This window comes from Canis lupus, chromosome 8, assembly GCF_048164855.1.
Source record: "Canis lupus baileyi chromosome 8, mCanLup2.hap1, whole genome shotgun sequence".
NCBI lineage: Eukaryota > Metazoa > Chordata > Mammalia > Carnivora > Canidae > Canis > Canis lupus.
Window position 1 is genome coordinate 57,865,557 of NC_132845.1, and position 8,296 is coordinate 57,873,852.

Consider the following 8,296-nt stretch of genomic DNA (forward strand, 5'->3'; position numbering starts at 1 on the left):
GGAGGCTACGAAATGTGGCACCAATATACAGGGAACAGAACCTACAACATGATATGGTGCCAAGCAGTGGACACTGAGGTCCTACAGGCACAATCCCTCCTTTGACAGAGCCCCTGCTCGTCTCCCCCATTGGACCTTTACACTATGTGGTGGGTTTGGCATCCCTGATGATCTCTGAATTGCTTCCAGGGCCATTTTTCCATTGTCTTGGAGAATAGCTCTTGGCTTCCATTGAGGTGGTTAATTTGCTCATCAAACAGTTGTTGGCTACATCTTTACTGTTCTTTTTCCACTCTGCTTTTTCATTTTTTACAATATGACGAGCCTAAGAATGTTCCAAATCTTCAAGTTCTGCTTCCTTTTTTGTTTAAAAATTTCCCCTTTAAGTCATGTCTCTCTTTTACTCTTGGAAGTCAGGAGGAATCAACCCACATCTTCAATACTTTGCTTGGAAATATCTTCAGCTAAATATCTAATTTCATCACTTACAAGTTCTACCTTCCACAAAACACTAGAATGATTTGACTATGTTCTTTGACACTTTATAATAAGGGTCACCTCTCCTCCAGTTTCCAATAGCATGTTCCTTATTTCCCTGTGAGATCTCATCAAAATGGCCATAACCTCTGTATCTTTACCAACATTGCTTCTCAGGATTATGTAGGTATTCTCTAAGAAGACCAAAGCTTTCTTTCATTTCTTTCTGAGTTCTCATAAGAATTACCTTTAATGATCCATTCTCAGCAATGTAGGCTTTTCCAGCATATGTTTCCAGATTCCTTCAGACTCTGCCCACTACCCAGTTCCAACACTACTTTCACATTTTTAGATATTTGTTACAGCAGCAGCCTATTCCTGGTACCAATTTCTGCCTTAGTCTCCTCAGGTTGATACAACAAAAAATATCATAAATTGGGTGGTTTAAACAGCAAACATTTATTTCTCATAGTTCTGCAAGCTGGGAATTCCAAAATCAAGGTATGGATAGATTCTACATCTAGTGAGAGCCTGCTGCCTGGTTCACAGATGGCAGTTCTTACTGAGTCTTCACAGAAAGAGTAAGGGATCCCTCTGGGATCTCTTTTGTAAGGGCACTAATGCCACTGATGAGGGCTCTGCCTTTAGACCTAATCACCTGCCAAAGGCCCCATCTCCAAATATGATGACATTGAGGATTAGGATTCAGCATATAAATTTTGGATAGACGCAAACCTTTTTGTCCTTAGCAGCTAGGATGCAAGAGACATTCTTGACCAGACCTAGCTAGGCTGTGGGAGCCAGATATAATCCATTGGAACTGGGTTTTCCGAGGCCAGAGAAGGAGAAAAACTCTCCCAAGGGGATAAAGAGCAGGAAGTTCTGAGCAAGCTGCATGTGCAGAGTGAGAGAACAGGCTAGCTGGAGAATGAGGGAGAGAGAAGCCTTCGAATGTCTGCTGATTTCTGAGCAGAGGTCTGTAAAGTGTAAAAGCTATCATCACTTATCAGGAGACTTTCTCATTGCCAGGTGCTCAACTGACTATCTCCCTATATTATCTCATCCAATTATCCCAAGAGCTCTGGCCACTGGAGACTGTCATTCAAATCTTGCAGAGAAGGAGATGGGTAAGTGACAACAATGAGACATTAAGTTCAATTTCAAATACAGAGTTGCCTCTTTCCAAAATGTCTGCCTCTGAAATAATCAGGAGGATGGGGAGAGTTGCGAGCCTTCCACCTTTTCTGTCTACATGGTGAGATTCCTGCCTGACACATAGAGACATCCGTTCCCTGGCAGGAGTCACTCTGGGGGCTCTTGAATAAAATTTAAATCGGAAACAAACAGCGGAACTTCCAGATGGAGTAAGGAGTTCAGTCAACCCTCTTCCCAGTAAAACAACAATTGAGTGGGTAAAAATTATGTTTTTAAATTTATTCTCTGGAATAGAGTCTCTGGAAATTGTCCTAAGAGCATCCAGCAAATGAAGAAACATTCATTCAAGATAATCCACTAAATGTCCATAAGAATAGTGAGAGTCTGTGGCATTTAAACCATGACCCACTCCAAGACCTACCAGTGCCTACCACATTACAGAGTTGTACCCCAGGTATGTACAACCAGGAAAAGAGAGGCTCCCTCTACTTTCAACTGACAGTTTGGGGAATGTTGTAGAATTTGTCATCTCCCAAGCCCCATGATGCAAAAGCTTTATTCCAGGCTGGCATAGTTGAGAGGATCAAGCCTCTGAGCCCCCATCTGGCCCCCTACTCACGTGGGGTAAGCTCTACCCCAGGCACATCAGACAGAGAACGCTGGTTTCTAATGTCTCCTGCTCTAGCTAGCTCATGGGGCAAAGGTTCCATGCCAGAACGGACAAACCAAGAAGACTAGGTACTACCACTCCCCTCTAATTCCCACTTTTAGAGAGAGGGTGTCACTCCACTTCTGGAGAAGTGCACTGGCATGCGGCTTTTACTGAGAAATGCAGGCCATCAAGCTCCAGTGCACTGGCATGCGGCTTTTACTGAGAAATGCAGGCCATCAAGACAAAGAGATCCATAGCTTTGTCTGATAGGACTAACTTTATTTAGAATGGAGAATAGAGAACTCCATGCCTAAGGGCATTGTCAAAAACACTGGAGATTTTCATATGATCATCTCAATAGGTGCAGAAGAAGCATTTGACAAAATGCAACATCCTTTCATGATTAAAACCCTCAGCAAATTGGGTCTAGAGGGAACACACCTCAACATAATAAAGACCATATACAACAAAGTTACAGCTAACATTATTCTCAGTGAAAAATGGAAAGCTTTTCCTCCAAGATTGTAAAAAGACAAAGGTAACTTCTCTTACCACTCTTCAACATAGTACTGGAAGTCCCACTAGAGTGAACAGGCAAGACAAAGATATAAAAGGCATCTAAATTGGAAAAGAAAGAGTAAAAATAGTCATTACCTGCAGAAGATATTATCTTATATTTAGAAAATCCTAAAGACTCAATCAAAACCTGTTGGAAGTTATCAATGGATGAAGTCAGGTTGCAGGATACAAAATCAGCATACAGAAATCAGTGGTGTTTCTATATACTAACGATGAAACTTCTGGAGAAGAAATAAAACTATCCCATTCATGATAGTGTCAAACAAACAAAATACTCAGGAATAAATTTAACCAAGAAAGTGACACATCTATACAAAGGAAACTAAAAGACCTTGATGAAGGAAATTAAAGAAGATATCCCATGTATAGCTCAGAAGCATCGATATTGTTAAAATGTCCATACCACCCAAAGCAATCTACAGGGTCAATGCAATCCCTATTGCATTACCAATTACATTTTACATAGAAATGGAACAAAGCATCCTAAAATTTGTATGGAATCCAAAAGACACATAATCTGGAGACAGAAGAACAAAGCTGGAGATCTCATGGTTTCTGATTTTTAAACTATGCTATGGTATAGTTTAACTAAACTATAGTAATTAAAATAGTATGTTACTAGTTTAAAAACAGACATATAGATTATTAGAACAGAAAGATCAGAAATAACTCCCCCCATCCCCACACACAGCTAACTAAGTTTGACAAGGAAGCCAAGAATACTTTGTAGGGAAAAAATAGTCTTTCCAACATCCAAACATCCAAAATGATGTTTGGAAAGCTTAACCACATGCAGAAAAAGAAAATTGAATCCCTACCTTACTTCACTCACAAATCTTAACTTAAAATAGGTGATAGACATAAACACAAGACTGGATGCCATAACACTCTCAGAAGAAATCAAAGGGAAGAAGCTCCTTGACAGTAGCCTGGGCATTGTCTTTTTTTTTTTTTTTTTTTTTGGATATGACACCAAAAACAAAAGCAACAAAAGCAAAAGTCAACAGGTGAGATGACATCAAACAAAAAAGCTCCTGAACAGGAAAGGAAACCATCAACAAAATGAAAAGGCAACCTACCGACAGGGAGAATATAACATAAACCATATATGGGATAAGTGATTAACATCCAAAGTATAGGAAGGACTCAAAAACTCAATAGCAAAAAGGCAAACACTTCATTGAAAAAATAAGCAGAGGACCTAAATAGATGTTTTTCTGAAACAGACTTTCAAGTGACCAGCAGGTACATGAAAAGATGCTCAACATCACTCATCATGAAGGCAATGTAAACCAAAACCACAAGGAGCTATTTCCTCATACCTGTCAGAATGGCCATCAGCAGGAAGACAAGTGATAGCAAGTGTCAGCATGGATGTGGAGACAAGGGAGCCCTTGAACGCCACCGGTGGGAATGTAAATTCGCACAGCTATTATGGAAAATAATATGGAGGTACCTCAGAAATGGAAAAATAGAACTTCCACATGATCTAGCAATCCTACTTCCAGGTATACACCAGGAGAAAATGAAATCAGTGTCTGGAAGAAGTGTCTGTACTTCCATATTCATTGCAGTATTATTCAGAATGCCCAAGATATGGAAACAACCTACGTGACCATCAGAGGATGAATACATTAAGAAAATGTGATATATGGTATAGATTTATTATAGATTATAAATATATGATTTTTATGTATCACATATAATGAATATTATTAAGCCTTAAAAAAAGAAGGAAAAGAAGAAAGTCCTGCCACTTGTGAAAACATAAATGAACCCAGAGGACATTATGCTAAGTGGAGCAAGGCAGACACAGAAAATCACTTCTATGTGCAATCTCACATTTATGTGGAATCTAAAAAAGTCAGACTCAGAAAAGAAGAGAGTATAATGGTGGTTGTGGGTCTGGGAGGAAGAGAAATGGGGAGATGGTAGCCAAAGTTGACAAAGGTCCAGTTATGCAGAATGATTAAGTTCTATGGAGCAAATGAACAGCATGGTGAATACAGTCAATCCTGTATTATATATTTGAAATTTTCTGAGAGTTATCTTATGAGTTCCCACCATAAAAAAATTCTATGTGAAGTGACAGATATGTGAGTTAGCTTAACTGTAATCATCATTTCACAACACATATATATATATGTGTGTGTGTGTATATATATGTATATATATATATATATATATATCAAACATCACATAGTGCTTCTTAAATATACGTAATGTTTATTTGCTAATGACACTGAAATAAAGCTGGAAAAAATTCTAAAATTTCTTTAATAAGTTCAAACATAGTCTAAGAAAGAGCTCAAACTGTAAAATTCTTAGAAGAAAAAAGAAGTAAATCTTTATGACTTTTTAAAAGATGTTTTCTCAGAGACAATAGCAAAATCACAAGTGATAGAAAATTAGATAAACTGGCCGACATGAAAGCTAAAACATTTGTGCTGCAAATAACACCCATTGAGAACATGAAAAGGTGGAAGAAAACATTTGACATTTATACATCTAATAGGGAACTTACGTCCAAAAAAGATAAAGGATTCCTCCAAGTTAATATAAAGAAGAGTAATCCAATTAAAAATGGGCCAACGATTTGAAGATTTGAACAGGCATTTCTCCTAAGGAAGATATATAAATGGTCAATAAATACATGAAAAGAGGCAGAATGTCATTAGTTATTAGAATATGGAATTCCAAACCACAGTGAAACACCACTTCACACACACTAGGATGGCTATAATAAAACGGATGGACAATAACAAGTGTTGGCAAGGATGCAGAGATATGGGGCCTACATACAACCCCAGTGGGAGTGTAGAATGGTGCTTCCAATTATAGTCCATCAGTTCCTCAAAAAGTGAAATGATGATCTACAATTCCACCCCTAGATACATACCTGAGAGAAATGAAACAAGTACCCACACAAAAACTTGGATGCTTATGTTCAAAGCATAACAAAGCATCATAACAGCCAAAAAGATAGGAACAACCAAAATGTCCATCGACTTATTAATGGATACATAAAATTTGGTATATCCATACAGTGGAATATTATTTGGCAATAAAAAGTAATGTGTGCTACAACACTGATGACTCTCAAAAAACACTATGCTGAGTGAAAGAAGTCAATCATAAAAGACCAATATTTTATATCATTCCAGGTATGAAATTTCCATAATAGGCCAACATTTAACACAGAAATTAATTAATGATTGCTTAGGGCTGGATGGAGGGCAGGATAGGAATGGAATGGGACTCGACTGTTTATGGCTATGGGGTATCTCTTAGGGGGGATGAGATATTCTAAGCTTAGATTATTATGATGGTTGTACAGCCCTGTGAAAATACTGAAAAACACTAAATTATTCATGTTAAGTGGATGAATTATGCAGTATGTGAATTACAACCTAATAAAATGTTTTAGAAAAAAATTAGGAGCCATGATCCCATGAAAGCCCTGGATGGCTCAGACATAGGAAATTTGGTATGTTGGCAAATTGAACACCAATAAAAAATAAATTTATTATTATTTAAAAAAGGAAATTTGGTTCTCTGCCCTATGTAACCAAGTTCTTGCTGGTGAAATTGAAAGGCAGAGTGTCAAGAACAAGAATCCTGGATTTAGATCATAGAAAACTGAGATCTCCCTGCCTCTGTGAACAATCTACACTAGCTGCAGTTTCCCCATCTATAAAAGGGTGGCTCCATTGGTTAAGTTTCAGACTCTTGATTTTGGCCCAGGTCGTGATCTCAGGTCAAGGGATCAAGCACCTCATTGGGCTGCCAGCTCAGTGAGGAGTTTGCTGGAGATTTTCTCACTCCCTCTGCTCCTCCCCCTGCTTGTGCTCTCTCTCTCAAATAAATAAATATTAAAAAAATATATAAGCATATATAAGTAAGTAAATAAATAAATAAATAAATAAATAAATAAGAGTGATCACGCCTCCCTTGTTGTGTCGTTGGGAAGATAGATCACTTGTATAGAAAATGCCTAGTTCCACGTCCAGCATAGAGCATACTCTTAACAAATAGTTGGTATTATAATTATTGGTATTGTGTATAATAATTAAATGCACTCAAAGTGTTGCTGTGTAGATGAAAGGAAATAATGCCATTCAGGTGCTAAGGATTTGGTTTTTAGCTCCTGAAAAACAATATAGTGACACCTGGAGATGGGTGCTGGTCACTTGCATCTGCCTGTGCAGTGGTTTCTGTGGTGACACCTTGGCGACTTTGACCTATCTGACCTTCAGTGTGGGGTCATCCTGGTCATCTGGGTCTGAAAAGACAGGCCAAGCCCTAATAGTGCCCAAATGCCATGCTGCCACCCTCCTGTGCTATGCAGGCAGGAGAGCAGGACCAGGACACTTCAATGGTGGTTGTCAAGGTTCCATCCTACAGAAGTGCCTGACAGCAGACATCACCTGGTCTGAGTTCCTCCTGAAGCAGACTCCGGCCATAACATGAACCAGGGCTTTCTCCTCAAGCCCATCAACTTCAAGGCCAAGGGGACCACCAGCGGCTTCAAATTAGCAAGGAAAATCCAATCCATCCCAGGAAGACATCACCATGACTGCTCCCAGGACACGCAGTGAGGCCAAAAAAACAAAACAAAAAAAAGACCCCAAGAAACCAAGTGAGGTAAAGAAGAACCCCCCCCCCCCGCCCTGACCCACGTGAGGTGAAAAGGCAGCCCAGGAGAGGTGAAAACACCTCTCTCCAAACCAGGTGAGCCAAGGAGAAAGCCCCTGAGAAAGGCAGTGATACTAAGGACAGAGGTAAGAGGGTGAGAAAGACAAGGCCACAGGAGCCTTCCTCAGTGCCAAAGGGCCCAGCAAGAAGTCAAAGGTAAAAGACAGAAAGAAGGAGCCACCAAAGTACTGAGATCCCAGAAAAACAAGAGCTCAAAGTCAGAGTTTAAGACTCATAGTCATCTAGGGCAAGAATGCTATTGCTCAAGGTCCTTATAGAGGTCACTGCCCAGGTGGCTGGGGAGGGACCAAAAGCCAGGGCCACTGCTCCTCCTAAGGGCAGAGAGCCCAAGATGGTGCCTATACCACTGGCCAGGAAGATAAAGGCCTGGAAGGGCCCAGAAGGCTCACCAAGACCACCTCATCCAAAGTATCCAGGAAGGGCACCTGGGCTCATTGGGTTAAGCATCTGCCTTCAGCTCAGGTCATTATCTCAAGGTCCCAGGATTGAGCCCTGCATTGGGCTCCCTGCTCAGCAGGGACTCTGCTTCTCTCTTTCCCTCTGCTCCTCTCTCCCCCTCCTGCTCTCTCTGTCTGTCTCTCTGTCTCAAATAAATAAGTACAATTTTTAAAGAAGTGTCTAGGAAGAAGGCAGAAGCCAAGAGCTAGAGGCTGGCGGGCAGAGACACTGAATTCTGCTTGAGGTTTTATTCACCAACAAAGTATCACTCTATTTATG

At 40.0% G+C, this 8,296-nt stretch overlaps 1 long non-coding RNA gene across 1 annotated transcript; it reads right to left on the bottom strand.

Moving 5' to 3' along the window:
* Positions 1–2,542: 2,542 nt before the first annotated feature.
* On the bottom strand, positions 2,543–5,484 carry LOC140637647 (uncharacterized). Its single transcript, XR_012034715.1, has 2 exons — positions 5,388–5,484; positions 2,543–2,902 (listed from the first exon to the last, which is right to left on the bottom strand). It is a non-coding gene; the product is annotated as an uncharacterized lncRNA (long non-coding RNA).
* Positions 5,485–8,296: the final 2,812 nt, after the last annotated feature.